This window comes from Podarcis erhardii, assembly GCF_964252035.2.
Source record: "Podarcis erhardii genome assembly, chromosome: 8".
Taxonomy (NCBI): Eukaryota; Metazoa; Chordata; class Lepidosauria; order Squamata; family Lacertidae; genus Podarcis; species Podarcis erhardii.
Genome location: NC_138499.1, coordinates 43,967,910 through 43,984,289, shown reverse-complemented (window position 1 = coordinate 43,984,289; position 16,380 = coordinate 43,967,910).

Sequence of the window (16,380 nt, the reverse complement as noted above, 5' to 3'; positions counted from 1 at the left end):
TAAACAGATGAGATTCTGCACAGCAAATGTCACCAGGGAAAAGTATGTTAAGTTGTATCTGAATAGGAAGCCCTGGATGACAGGAGAGGTTAGGAGATTATTGAAGGCCAGAAATTCTGCTTTTAGAACTGGGGACCGAGTATTGTATGGCATAGAAAGAGCGAACTTGAAGAGGGGTATCAGGAAAGCAAAAGCGGAGTACAGAGGAAAAATTGAGGACCATCTGAGAAATCATGATACTAGACAAATGTGGCAGGGAGTCCAACATCTGACTGGTTATAAATCAAGGAATTCATCAGTGGTAGAGAGTACTGCTTCCTTGGTGGGAAAGTTGAATACCTTCTTTGCCCGATTTGAGGTGACACCAACAGTGACTCCAACAGGGATGCCAGAGCTATTGGCGTCACTACCTACAGGAAATGCTGCCAGGGTGGAAGAGGGAGAAGTGAGGCAAATATTAAAGGAGGTAAACACGAGGAAGGCTATGGGCCCAGATGGGGTGGCTGGCAGGGTGCTAAGAGATTGTTCGGACCAACTGGCAGGAATCTTTACAAAGATTTTTAACCAGTCTCTGGCCCAAGCCACTGTTCCACCCTGTCTGAAATCCGCTACCATTATACCCCTGCCAAAAACATCAAAGATAGACAGTCTGAATGATTTTCGCCCTGTGGCGCTGACACCCATTATAATGAAATGTTTCGAAAAACTGGTGAGGAAGCGCATCTTATCGTGTCTGCCAGTGGGACTTGACCCTTACCAGTTTGCGTACAAGGCAAAGAGATCCACAGAGGATGCTGTGGCAATGGCTTTACATGCTGTCCTGACTCATTTGGAGAAGCAAGGGAACTACACGAGACTGTTATTTGTAGACTTTAGTTCTGCATTTAATACTATTCTTCCACATAGATTGGTGCCCAAATTATTAGACCTGGGACTTCCACCATGTTTGTGCAGGTGGATATTAGACTTTCTATCAAACCATTCCCAAAGGGTCAGGTTTGGTTCCCACGTCTCTGCGGATCTCATCACGAATACGGGGACGCTGCAGGGGTGCGTGTTGAGCCCGCTTTTATACACACTCTATACAGCTGACTGTGCCCCCAAATACCCCAGTAATAAGATCATTAAGTTTGCAGATGATACAACGGTGGTTGGTTTAATTATGGCTGGAGAGGGGGAGACGGCCTATAGGAAGGAATTTGAGCAGTTGGGGGAGTGGTGCTTAACTTAAAGAAAACAAAAGAGATCATTGTGGACTTTAGGAAATGTAAGTTGAATATTCAGCCACTTATTATTGAGGGGAAGTGCGTGGAACAGGTCTCAGTGTTACGATTTCTGGGAATGGAGTTGAGAGACGACCTAACCTGGGGAGAGAACAGCAAAGACCTGATGAAGAGAGCACAGCAGAGGTTATATTTTCTGAGAATCCTCTGGAAAAACAATCTCTCAAAGGACCTGTTGATGGCATTCTACCATTGCACTGTGGAGAGCGTACTAACTTATGGTCTGTGTGTGTGGTTTGGGAGCTGCACGGCCAGGGAAAAATCAATGCTATCCAGGGTTGTAAAGACTGCAGAGAGAATTATTGGGTGCACTCTTCCCACCCTAGATCAAATCTATGCTGCCAGGTGCCATAAGAAAGCAGCAGAGATAGCACATGATAGTACGCATCCCGGAAATGATCTCTTTCAGCTTCTGCCTTCTGGAAGAAGGTATAGGGTTATAAAGGCCAGGACTAGCCTCCTGAAAAACAGTTTCTACGCTAATGCAATTCTGGTTCTAAACACAGCATAAGGGGTCTCTGTAGTATAAAGGTAAAAGTAAAGGTACCCCTGCCGGTACGGGCCAGTCGTGTCCAACTCTGGGGTTGCGCGCCCATCTCGCTTAAGAGGCCGGGGGCCAGCGCTGTCCGAAGACACTTCCAGGTCACGTGACCAGCGTGACAAGCTGCATCTGGCGAGCCAGTGCAGCACACGGAAACACCGTTTACCTTCCCGCTAGTAAGCGGTCCCTATTTATCTACTTGCACCTGGGGGTGCTTTCGAACGGCTAGGTTGGCAGGTGCTGGGACCGAGCAACGGGAGCGCACCCCGCCACGGGGATTCGAACCGCTGACCTGACGATCGGCAAGTCCTAGGCGCTGAGGTTTTACCCACAGCGCCACCCACGTCCCTCTCTGTAGTATAGTGTATTTTAAAATGGGGTTTTAGAGTTTTTAGGGGGTTTTGAATGTTTTATGAAGTTTTGTAGTAGTTTTTGGTAGTTTTTATGTAGTTTTATGTAGTTTTGTGGTAGTTTTATGTAGTTTTTATGTAGTTTTATGTAGTCTTCAATTTCATTGTTCCGCAAGGGACAATGACAATAAAGATATCGTATATCGTTAATAACACAACTAAATATAGTTCTTTATGTTCCTGACACTGCCATTTGTTTATATTGCTATAGCATGTTTAAGATCTCTTTTACTTAGTGAGTTGCCTAGGGCATCATGAGTTCTCAGCTTAAGTTCCCATTTTGTAAATGAGACCCACTTTGTGGGGTTATATGGATGGAGGATGGCCCTATAAGATTTTAAAAAATGTAGGCTCTCAATTCTGAGCAATTTCATAAACCTGTAGATAAACAGGTAGCAACTGACCTGTTCCATGGTCAATGAAAGCCATAATATTTCTGTTTCCAGGGGTTAGCTTTGGTACAGCAGTTAACTGCCCCAGATTTATGGCACTGAAGTACTTTTTTTAAAAAAACCACACACATTTATTTGGTACACCAATTTTCTATACAGCGCCACATAACCAAAGTAACAGAAGAGAAACTAGCAAACTGGTATGAATACTAGAGATACTTGTAGATAGCTATTATTTATTTTGGTTATCATAATTGTCATCATTATCATCATCATTTTATAGCAGATGGAATAATGCCTTCCTTCTCTATCTTTCAGTAAATGAGCTCTTTTTACTCCACAAAAGCATGCCCACTAATACTAATTAAACTGGCTTTGTGCCTTCAGCAGTGATAAAGTAGTAGTTCTGCATATTGATTGCATATTGAAAAATGGAGGTGGTGTCTGCGTGACTTTGGGTACTGTTAACCTGTCCTGTTTCTAATTATCATGTTAATAATATGCTTTCCTTCTTGTGTGGCTCTTTATGCAGTATTTTGCTTCGGCAGATAATCACTGAAGGTCAAACGGTCTATTGGGTAGCATGAACTAAGAGATCAATACCCTCCATGTTTACACCCACTCTATAATCTCTGTAATGCTAGAAATCTATATTGCCAAAATGCCTTTTGAAATTTGGTCATCTCTGTTGCTCAATTAAACAACAGCAGGATCCTGTAAGATAGCATGTAGCACTGTGCCAAAAGCTGTCCTCCTAAGGGGAGGGAATTCCACAGTTTAAAGGGTGCCACAGAGAATGCCCTCTCCCAGGCTGCCATCCCCTGAACATTCAAGGGTGGCAGGGCTACCAAGAGGGCACCCTCTGCAGATCTTAACACTTCATAGGGTTTGTAGGGAAGAAGGCACTCTTTCAGATACTTGGTGCCTAAAAAGAGACTTCTGTTTTTCTGCCTCATTCAGAGGGGGTATTTTAGAAATCAGGTCCTCCCTTACAGAGGGCACGTATTGCGGTGAGACACGGAGAACCAACACCCTGTGTTGTGGGTGGGTACAATTGGTTAGCCACAACACCCGATTGGTAGGTCCCTTGAAGCTGGGTACAATCTGACCAATGGGACACAGTTTAAATGGTTTGAGGGACCTATTTATGCCCATGCACGTGACCCAGAGCTTCCTCTTTCGGCGTGTGCATTCGGAACACCCGCCCACCTCTCCCTACTTTTAGTTTGCACTTGATCTTGCTATGCTGTCGTGTGTCGTCTGTCGTTGGGACAGGGGCACGGCAGGAATTTTCCCCACTTGGCTGATTGGCTGTTGCCATTTGGGTTTTGCCTGCCGCGTAGCAAATCATCACAACTTGTAAGGTTGCAGATAGGCTCTGGTTCAGGTGCTAGGGATGGGAGAACACTCTCGCCATCCCTATGTGAAGAGTATTCTGTTAAAGGAATCCAGGGACTCGATGGTTTGGTCAACCCCTGAGAGGGGGTTGTGCCCGTGCCTGAGTCCAGGGGGACATTTGAGTGGTGGAGTTTGCCCGTTCCTGGCTTTCAGCTTATCCAGGTGTTCACCCTTGGCTGACCTATGCTGGAGCCCTGGGTCAGCACTACCTGCATGGCAGGGAGCTAGTCGAACCAGAGCCTATGCAACCTGTCACATTCTGTAATCGATAAAGTTGTGGCCTAAATTCTGCCAAAATCCAAAACCAAAATTTGAGTCATGTGTGAATTTATTTAGGGGGGAGGTTTCTGGGTCTGAACATGCAAATTCATTATAATTTCAGCGCATGTAGGGTCGAGCTTACCTTATTGTTATGAGGTGACTGAGAGTGGTATGTGTGTTTTTCTGTCTATTAAACATTTATCCAGTGCTCTGCACTCTCCACAGTTGCACACAATTCCTTCCTAAAAAAGCACCCTGGAACAGTATACCTTATCCTGGGCTTTAACTGAACTGCAGAGAGCTGGAGAGGCTGTCTACCAAGCACTTAGGTTGGTGTGTTAGCTGATTCGTATTTCTAAGCAAAGTATATTCTTTTATATGTTTCCAGAAAATCTTTCTGCATTGAAGTTTTTACTTCTTTTTTTAAAAAGAACAATGAACATCTGTCAGAAGTGCTGAGACAATATTCTCCTCGGCTTCTTCTTCTTCTTCTTTTTTAATGAATTTTTATTAAGATTTTAAAGGTTACAGAAAAAAATGAAAAAAAGACAATCGAAGAAAAAAAAAGAAAAAACAGTACATATAAAAAGAAAAAAAAGAAAAAACATCATCAAAAAACAGAAAAAAGAAGTAAAAAACAAGTGAAACCTTTAACTCACTTACTTACAATCACCTATTTCCTTGACTTCCTCACGCCTCCCATTTTTGTATTCTAATTCAATTAGATATTCCAGCAAATCCTTCCAGCTTTGTTTTTATCCTAATAATTTAACTTAGCATACTATAATTCCCCTCTTTGTATTCTAATTCATATAAATATTTCAACAAATCCTTCATCTTATTTTTATCCTTATATCTTATCATAATATACTATAATTTTCCATTCTTTCTTTCACCAAATAACCATACTTTTACTTTATTTAATCTTATTTCTCATTAAAACTTATATATCTGTACTTATTCTTAAGACGTTTCCCCTAGGGTCAAAAAAGATTCCATTCCACGATTTTCCCATCTCTCATTAAAAGAAAAGAAAAAACAAATTATATTATATACACTTTAAATTCCCAGTTTTCTTCCACCAGATCCCCTCCCCGGTTTCGGCCCCTGGCAATAGTTCCATCAATCTTGAAAAACCATCAACCCGGAGATCTTAAGTCCGAGGCTCTTAAGTCTCTTTCATGTCCCCTCTGCCGGTCTTTTTGATAATCTTTGGTGTTGAAAACCAGATCTCGGGGAAGCTCCAACCCAACAGTAGCCATATTCCTTCCTACCAAACTTCCATAGTTAAAAATAGGGCCTATAGGATATTCCAAATCTTGTTTCACACTCCTTTCAAATCCAAGGGCCCCCAAAGCTCCAACCTCCACCTGGATCAGATTTGTATCCCAAAGGTCATTTGGTCTCCACATAGGGTGATCACTCCATCTTTCATTTTCCAGACCAATCCAGGCTTCCATCTCCAAAAATTTGCTTCTCCTAGTTGCCATCATGTAAGGCCTCAAATTGTAGTCCACCATTTGCCTCTGTAGGGTTACGGCTCCCCCTTTCATCACTTTAATCACAACATGATTCTCCTTCTCAAATTTTCCAATTTGTTCAGTTGGAAGAGGTTCCTGTGCCGAGTTCTTGTCAACTTCATTACTAATACCCACTTTTGTTCCCAAAATTACAATATTAGTAGCCATAACATTTATCTGGTCTTGCTGCTTTCCCAGGAGATAAAATGTCCTGTTCAGTTCACACTCGATTTCCTTCCCGACCACCATCCTTAAACAGTCCAAGGTCAAAAACTAGTTTCTCAAGGCTTTTATCTTTAAGAGCAATTTCCCAGCTGCTTCCTTACGGCAATATCCCAAAGCTCCCTCTAGAGGGATTCAAGTTCCTTTTCACTCCTTCCAGCACAGACCCAAAGGTCCCATACGTTAAATTGTAACAGTTCCTTCCTTCTTTTTAAACGTAAGGTTGTAACAAAAACGGACAGTAGAAACAAAGTCCTTCTTTTGTATCTTGACAGCTAACTTGACAGCTGTCAAATTTATCTATTCACCGTCAGCAGGCTCTCACAGACCACTCCCGGGTTTAGGGAAGTGGCGCTTCAATTCCCGAATTTTAACCTTCTCCTGCAGGCTCCCCTGCTTCCAAAAAGCATATTGATGGTAGTTTCAATCAGTGGAATTCAAATCCTTTACCTAAGGCTCTCCACGACCTTAGTTAACAGGTTCTTTGCTTCAGTTTATTTACAGAAAGGGGAGGCGGACATCCTGTTTAGACCTTCCCCGATCGGTGCCAATTTAAAAATACTTTAAAAATCCAATTTCCATTCTACTCACGGGTTGTTGTTTGAAGTCCAATTGTCCACAAGAAAAAGTCAGCGCTCTCCGGCAACGGCTGTGCGGCTTCACTCCGCTCACCCCACGTCACTTCGGAACCCCCGAAAAGGGGTTTCCCTGTGGGTAGGGGGGCGCTCCTGGTGTCAGCCGAATCCCACGTTTCCAGGCTTCATCCGCCTGGGATTTCTAAAGGGTCTCCACCTTCGCTGCAGTGGCATGACCCGAATTCCACGGAGCGGGTTCCTCTCAGTCAGAGGAACGCCGCCATTGCCGATGGCGCTAACCCGGAAGTCCCTCCTCGGCTTCTTTTACTGGCTTCGCAGGAAAATTCAGCCAGGGACACCATCAGGTTTTTAGGAAACACAGGCACCTAGGAAAGCTGCAGAATGTAGTCCACTGGAAAAGTGGCTTATGGAATGAATGACTGGACACTCCCGAAACCCTCAGACACTGTGAAAGTAAGATAAATGCTATATGGAAAATGCAATTGATCATTTTAGGCATGCTTACTTTAGCATGTGATCTTGTCTTCCAGTATTCGAAACACAAGACCATTTTCTACTGTAGCTACATGTGTCATGCATGCAACAAATGCAACTAACTTGGTGCAAATGTTAATACTGGAGTTATGCATTTCTATGGATTGTGCTGTTATGTTGATTAACTACTCATTATGGATTGTCTGTAAAAATGTTTTAGTTTAGCCAAACTTGGAGGGAAACACACATAAACATACCTACACACACTGAACACAGATATTGGATATTTAATTAATTCTCATTTTGAAGATTTTAATTCAGCATGAAGTGCAAAATCATTTCTGGTATCTGCTGGAAGGATGGGAGGCATCCTGGAGATAGGGGAGGGAGTGAACAAGCATTTTCCAGGTTAAAATGCCTAAAAACCTACTATCAAAAATTGTTGCTACAGCAACCGTAACTGGTCTGTCTGATATAGGCGGCTGAGCAGAAAGCTGAGTACTGATAGCTCCTTATATACTCTCCCATTTTCCTTTTGGTTAAAAGCCATCATACAAAAACAGATTTTCAAACTGTAAAAATTGTTAAGGGAATTCTAATGGAGAGTTTCTCACCTTGTATGTGTGAGCAAGTCTCCTTTCTTTGCTAATTCAGGGTGACTTATAGTGCAATTTTATAAATGTCTGTTGAAAAGTCACCCTGACTGAGTTCAGTTGGGCTTACTCTGAGGTAAAAAGGTGTAGGATTGCAGCCAAAGGCTGCAATTCTGTGCTATTTACTCAGGACTAAGTCTCACAGACTTAATTTCTAATGAATTAATCTTATCTGGTTATGATTTAGTTGGATATCACCCTGAATTATTATGCATAAGATCTAGTTGTATGGTGCTAACAATGAGGTTCTCTTCAATTTGTACTGGATTTTACCTTGCTCTAAATCTGTTAGCAATTTTATGGCGTGGCAAGAATATTTTGGAGTGAAATCAGGAAGACTAGAATCTGATCCATGTGCTAAAACCACTGTGTTCAATTTCCAGTATGTCTGCATTTTCCAAAGAGACCCATGTTCGCCAGTTGTAGCAAAATCGTGTGGCAACATAAAGACCAACAATCAGAAAACTCATAGTATGTAATTCACTTAGAATCATAGTAATAGAATAGAGTTGAAAGGGACCCAGGGGTCATCTAGTCCAACCCCCTGGAGAGCAGGAATCTCTGCTAAATCATTCATGACAGATGATCATGAATCCACCTGGATGAGCTTAGAGCTTTTCTCATCCTCAGAGCCCTTCTATGATCTGGTTATTTAAGCAGCCTTGCTTTCTCATAAATTCCTCAATCATCAGATATACAATAAGCTTCTGCCTTCCTTCAGTTAATCCTTTGTCCACCCTCTCTTGCTGCTGGTGTGGCTAGTGCCCAAATTGTTGCCTTTTTCTTCCTCCCATGCTGTGTCCTAAGTTGGTGTGGCAAGGCTTGCCCATAGTCAGTCTTTCTGCTGATCCTTCACTATCATTGCTCCATCCCTGCTGGGAACACCTTCTAAATGTGCCACCCACCTTTAACACGGGATGTTGGGCAACCAATGCTGGCATGCACTGAAATTTGGGCATTTTGTAGGAGAGGTTGAGCCTGTTGAAATAGGAAGTGCATTGTAAATTTTCAAGGGGATATCTCTGAGACTTTTCACAGGTGCCATAGGAGGTACTGGTGGGCACATAGGCACCTGTTGGCACTATGCTGGCAATCCTTCAATTCACCTATTAAAGGGGATTCTGGATGTGCATGAACCTCTTTACACAACAGATTTATATCTGCACCCATTCACAGAAATCATTTGTGTGGTATTCCCTCTATTTGAAACCGTACAGTGTCATTTCCCCCTTGCTGAAAAGAGGAGTTTTGTTTCCCAGTGATCACCGCATAAAACACAAGCTGGCAATGAAGACTTGCTGCTTTGAACTGTGAGGGAGGGAAAATAGCTAGTATAAACTCACTAAAATTGATGGAGAAGGTAGCCTTTCATTTCAAAGGGCTTTGTATCGTCAGACCCATAACATACCATCAGATGGATTTTGTACAGACACAAACTCCTACATACTATGCTGGGAAACACAAATAACGTACCATGATGGTGATGATAAATTTTGTTATTTGTACCCTGCCCATCTAACTGGGTTGCCCCAGCCACTCTGGGTGGCTTCCAACAAATATAAAAGCATAAAAAGCATCAAACATTAAAAAAAAATCCCTATATAGGGCTGCCTTCAGGTGTCTTCTAAAAGTTGTATAGTTATTTATCTCCTTGACATCTGATGGGAGGGCATTCCACAGGGAGGGCGTCACTACTGAAAAGGCCCTCTGCTTGGTTCCCTGTAACTTCACTTATATATTCAATTTTCATGGAGCATTGTTTTGTATTCCCCTGCCTTCAAAATTTAGATTTTTGAAACAATTTGTAATTTGTTCAGAAGGGACTAGATGATGACATAAGAAAGAATAATGAAGGTGCACATTATTATGAAATGGCAAGTAGTGTAAGACGGAGGCTCCTAAATGCTTTTGGTTAACCACTGTGGGAAACAAGATACTGCACTTCTTAGACCCAATGGACCTGATCTTATATTCTTTTTTTAAAAAAAGCCAGAAGTGAAGATGAGGGAGCTGTGTTTGACACCCAGAATCCCATCCTTTGATGACTGAGAATGCTTCCTTTCTGAGTTTTGAGTCTGAAGTTGTTGTTGCTTAAAAAAAATCCATATCACAATTGACCAGTATTTTTAGTGCCAAATTCTTTCAATATACACATTTTTGCAAAGCAGTTTTCCCTTATACAATGCATTTTTTACACATTGCTGGGCTGGAGTACTGCACTGCAATATTTGGAGAAATGTACATTTCAAAGGCTGGCTGTGTTTCAGTTTGGAAAGTACAAATGCAAATGCAAATGGAATCAAATTTCTCCCCCATCTCTAGCCACCTCTGATGTAAGTGTTCCTTCCAATATGTTAATGCCACTTCCCCAATGTATGAAATAGTTCAGGTAAATATGGAGAATGTTGGGTGAGTTCCACAAATCCACAGACACACAGTTTTCCCAGTGTAGTATATTTAGCTGCAATGCTTCCCTTACTTCACTATGCTCTCTTGAGGAAGTGTGCAATTAGACATTTTGTGTGTATCAGTTTTATTAAATAAGGAATGCTGCCAAAATGAACTAAGGAGTAAACATTGGCCAAGGTAATATCTATAATTCTTTTTATAAATAGGTCAAGTAAAAAGCTTCTAATTTTATGCATAGCTCTCCATTTTGTGCAACATCTTCACAGCTGGTAAAGAATGGTTTCTTGTTTGAGCCTCCAAAAGATTAATATTATTTCATTGTATATTCTGACATGGCACAGATTAAACCTGAATTAAGCATCCATTCATTTAGATCAATCTACAGTACAGTCTAATTAAAAGGAGAATTGCCCTAAGCCAGAATCACCAGAAAAATCATTAGTATCTGAAGGTTGTTTAGGGATGTATGGAAAATAATTATTTGCATCACTTTAGGTCTACTGATTTACACAAAAATCAACATGACACTTAATCCCAGTTGGAGAACTCGCACTCAGTCTTGATAAAGTTGCAAGGGCATCACATACAACGTTAAGCAACAGAAAGCTAATGTGTGGGTATAATGGTTGAGTGTGTGTGTGTGTGTGGTTGTGAAACTCCCCAAGAGTAACATTTGGATCAAAATTTGGGCTTCCACATTTTTGTAGGATTCTCTTCTAAAAATGAGGAAGCATTCATATTTTGGTCATAGGATCTACTTCACAGTAATCCAAGTAATACTATGTTCAGGGGTCAGAAACCTTTTTTCCAGACTGAGGACCATATTCCTCTCTAGGCTACTTTTGTAGGATCATATGCCAATGGTGAGTGGAGCCACAGCCCAAAGTGAGTGGAACAACAAATGTGAATTTTCCTTTTCTATTGTAGGCTAGCATACCCTCCAACATTTATCTGATAAAAAATAGGGACATCACATTCCATAATGATAATCTTACTATTTATACCCCCCCCCCAAAAAAAAAATACCTTACTGGGTTGCCCCAGCCACTCTGAGAGGCTTCCAACATGTATAAATACATAATAAAACATTTATTTATTTTTAAAACCCTCCTTGTACAGGATTGCCTTCAGAAGGCTCGGGGGTCAGATAACTCTGTGCCCTCCAACATTTCTCCAAAGAAAATAGGAGCATTCTGCAGACACTCTCACACTCCTTTCTATCCTCCATCCAGACAAGCAGGGGTATTATCAAGTTCAAATACACATTCTAGCCAGGCAAAAAGAACTTGGAGTACACAGCAAGGCCAGTGAAGGGGAATGGCCTGAGGGGAGTTCTGAGCACCAGATACAGAGGACTGGAAGGCCATATTAGGCCCTCAGACCTGAGGTTCCTCATCCCTGCTTGATAGTTCTACAGTATTATTGCTATGGTAAAAAGTGCGTAATTAGCTCTGACAGAATTCAGACAGCTTGTAATGCTGAGTTGATATAAAAATTGCTCACAATTATTTCCCAATGCTCTACCTCCGTTCTAACTAGAAGTTCAGCTTCTATCTAAATTTAGGAGAGAGGTCTGAAAGACAGCTGTTTTTCTAGGTGCATGCATAGAAGCTGTCTGCTGTATATCCCTTACCCCTTGCTCTCATCAAAAAGCATAAGAAGGGCCTTTCAGGATCATACCACTAACTTATCTAGTCCAGCATCCTAGTTTCTACAGTGGCCAAGCAAATGCCTATTAGGAGGCCAAGCAGGATATGATGTCAATGGTTCTCTTCCTCTTTGTTCCCTGGCAACTGGTACTCAAAGACAGACTGTGTCTAACCCTGGGGGCAGCGCACAGCTATCACCAGCAGCCATTGATAGCCTGGATCCCCATGACTCTGTCAAAGACCCACTTAAAGCCATCCTATTTTGTTCTCTCCTCTATAAAACCAATGGTGCAAAACTGTTGGAGAGAATTCAGTGAAAATTGGGCAATATGGACATTGTACATGCGCTTCAAGAACCTCTGTATAATCCTAAAGCACTCGACAATCTGGAAGTTTAATTCATGTTAATTTTTGCAGCAGCGCCATCCTATGATTTATGAATTGTGTTGCATTAACCAGAGAATTGTGAATTGAATTAATAATATTAAGTATTCAGCATTAATGTGCTTAGTTATAGGAGTTGGTAATTATTTAGTGAACATGAGTTTGACCAAACTGCAGGAGGCAGTGGAAGACAGGAGTGCCTGGCATGCTCTGGTCCATGGGGTCACGAAGAGTCGGACATGACTAAACGACTAAACAACAACAAAGGGACATGGGTGGCACTGTGGGTTAAACCACAGAGCCTAGGACTTGCCGATCAGAAGGTTGTCGGTTCGAATCCCCACGATGGGGTGAGCTCCCATTGCTCTGTCCCTGCTCCTGCCAACCTAGCAGTTTGAAAGCACGTCAAAGTGCAAGTAGATAAATAGGTACCCCTCCGGCGCGAAGGTAAACGGCATTTCCATGCACTGCTTTGGTTCGCCAGAAGCAGCTTAAATCATGCTGGCCACATGACCCAGAAGCTGTATGCCGGCTCCCTCAGCCAGTAAAGCGAGATGAGCGCCGCAACCCCAGAGTCATCCATGACTGGACCTAATGGTCAGGGGTCCCTTTACCTTTGCCTTTACAAATTGTGAAGAATGCATGTGTTTGTTTTATATTGATTTTTTAAAATGTGTGTCTGCTCTTAATTTTTCTATCCATGTAGGAAGTATAACAACAACAAAATTCACCATCCAAAATAGCAGAAAACTGTCACTCTAGGCAAGGAACAGACGGTTGTGTCCAACTAAGTCAGTGATGGGAACCTACAGTCCTCAGGGCTAAGTAATCCTACAGAGCTACCCATTTTGCCTGTGAGGACATCCCAGCCAAAACACACCCACCTTCCCTATATCTGATGGCATATCCATGCTGAAAGCAGGATTTGCCAAGCAGCTGATCATCTGCTCCTGCTAAGCCCTGTCCCCTTGCAAAAACTGAAGACCAACTAGATTAGGTGCAGAGTTAGGCATTCACATACACTAAGAGCTCTTGCCCCTGGCAGACACCAAGAACAAGTTTGCATCCTATTAATGAGGATAGTTAATGTATGCCATGGTGTGTTTCATCTGTGCACTCATCAAAGCTTTCTGCTTTCAATACTACATACAAAATGAAGCTAAAGGAGCAACAGATATTGTGGGCATGCAGACCGTCTGTTGAACCTGAGGAAGGGGTAGCAGTGTTGAATAATGCCTAACACTCTAACACTGTTCTTTCTTGACTCTGGCTGCAATGCTGAATGGGCTGAAACCAAGCATAGCTCACAAAATAATATCAACATACAAAGAAATGAGTGCACTGCACATCTTCCTGTAAGTCTAGTTTAGCTATAAAAGGAAAATATCATTCACTTCTTCTCACATTCTGTTTTGTTCTGAATGCTCCCTTGGGGACTGTGAGCATATGTTAGAAGTGACATTTCCACTGAGCAAGCACTTCGTACCCCAATATTATTCTTGTTTCTGTGGCAATGCTTGTGTGTCGCTCCAAACTGTGCCCCCTTATGCCCTTCATCACAGGATTCCTGTACATTATTCTAAGTTATAACACTCCCACTGAGAGATGTGAGTCTGTCAAAATTCTGGAATTTCTTGGAAGAGGAAAATGACATTTTAATTTCTTTTGTGGTCTTGGCTCTAAGTGTTCAGTTTGTTGAATTCTTTTTTAAAATACACAGTTCTATTTACTGCAATACATATTTCACAAAAGACTGCAGCATTCATTACCAAATTAGATTAGAAATTGGGTGCTATTAAGATGATACAAAACTTGATCCACTTGAAGAATAATGTTGCTAAGACAATCTTAGGCTGTCTTCATATTGCTACCATAGAGTTCACTGATGTTTATACAGTGGTACCTCGGGTTACATACGCTTCAGGTTACATACGCTTCAGGTTACAGACTCCGCTAACCCAGAAATGGTGCTTCAGGTTAAGAACTTTGCTTCACAATGAGAACAGAAATCGTGCTCCGGCGGCACAGCGGCAGCGGGAGGCCCCATTAGCTAAAGTGGTGCTTCAGGTTAAGAACAGTTTCAGGTTAAGAATAGACCTCCGGAACGAATTAAGTACTTAACCCGAGGTACCACTATAAACTAGTTGTTGTTCAACATCTTTATAAAAAAGTTGTATAATGGATTTGAGGGGATGCTCATCAATTTGCAGATGATACCAAACTGGGAGGGGTAGCTAGTACAACAGAAGAGAGAATCAGGAATTAAGATGTCCTTAACAGACTGGAGAACTGGAGCAAAACTAACAAAATGAGTTTCAATAGTGGTTGGATGGCCATCTGTCATAGATGATTTAGTTGTGATTTCTGCATTGCAGGAGGTTTAACTATATGTCCCTTGGAGTCCCTTCCAACTCTACAATTCTGTGATTCTATGAAGTTGTTTTTTTCAATGCAACTCTTCCCCGCCCCCAGCTATTCATATCAGCACAGTTATGATTCATTTATGTTTGTGTACACACCATAAATGATGGTGTGTACACACAGGGGGTGTTGATGGGACAGACACATCTTTACCCTGTGCAAAGGTGTTCACATCTTGGTGCGAGATGAATTAGCAATGGATTAAGGACTCCAACAGTGTGAAGATAGTTTGGAAAGCAAGACATGGAACAGTAGTATCTTATAACGAAGTACAGGATACATGCATATTTTGGATGACACATATATATTTCGGATATCATTGTGTGGATTTGTGATACTTGTGCTTTATGGAAAAATAGCAAGATTTTAAAGCCTAGACTCTGTGCCAATCTGGCTGTCATGCCATCCCATCTCGAATGTCAATCCATTTAGTCCCAGCAGTATAGAAGAGGTCAAAAAAGGAACACAAAACAAGGAGTCCCATCAAAAAATGAGTGAACAGTGACCAGCAGATGCTCACATTGCTTATAGGGAGGGAGGGTGCAATGAACCTGGTGCAATAAAACCACTAGGAGGAGGGGTTTGGGGGGAGCCAAACTCAAAACTCCTTCCTATTGGCCAAAAGGCCCCTGGGAGCTTATCTCCCTTCTCCCTTCAGGAGCGAAAATTACTGATCATCTTTCAATAAATGAGGGGGATGGGGACAAACACACCTCCCTGAAAAGCAGCAGTGACATTCAGAGCAACAGAATACAATCAGTATTCATGCATGCCTTATCATTGGAATCAAGAGGTTTTAGAGGCCACTACCTAAATATCAGTACATAACGGTATGTATATATTGCTCCCTCACTCACTGCTACATGTTTGCTTTACCTGAGATCTTTTGGCTAGAGGGAGTTTTAGAAGAAAAAGGACTAGATGTATTTTTTATTATATAAGGGGAAGATGCAGCAACAAATTTCACAAGCTTTGTAAATTACTGTTTATCTGTCAGAATTCAGGTTTCAAAAGACACCTGCAAACAACAGTGTTACTCTGCTGCATCACAGAAACACAGTGTTTGTATAATCAGAATGCACTGCTGTTATATAGATATGATTGTTTGGGCAGCATTCACTTATCTTTGAGGCCACAGCAGTAAATGCCTTAGAAATATATAATCTGTATGGCTTGCTATACTGGGTGGAGGAGTAGAGTGGGGAGTGTTCTGTACTTTTCAGTAAAACTGAAAGTTTGGGAAGAAATTGTTTCTTTCTGTGCTTTTAAAAAATTTGAGAGATATGGAAATGAGTTCAAACACATAAGGTAAAAAAATAACCACAACAAACTGAACTAATATCTCTAATGTCATGAGCTGAGATGCTCATGCACAGAAAAGTTCTATACATATGGTGGGGGAACCATGTGTAATCCATTGTCACATCCATATCTACATGAGGAGTTGAGTAGTGCTACTGGGATCAGGAACAGAATCTGAATTAGGAATGAGTCTTGATGAACTGCAATCATTCATACTCTCTCCATTTCTCCTCTTTGATTTACCGGAATTATATTGTGGAATTATATTGAGAGATTCATGACACATGGGCAAACTGAGACAGATTATAAATTGTACAAATAAATATTTTCATATTGCTGCAAAGAATTCAATAATTTCAATTGTATGTGACTTCTTTTGTACTTTGCTTTGCTTTTATTCAACAATGTTCAGTATAGATTGTCTGATGAAATGTTTTCAGGGAAATATTGTATCATACGGTTGAG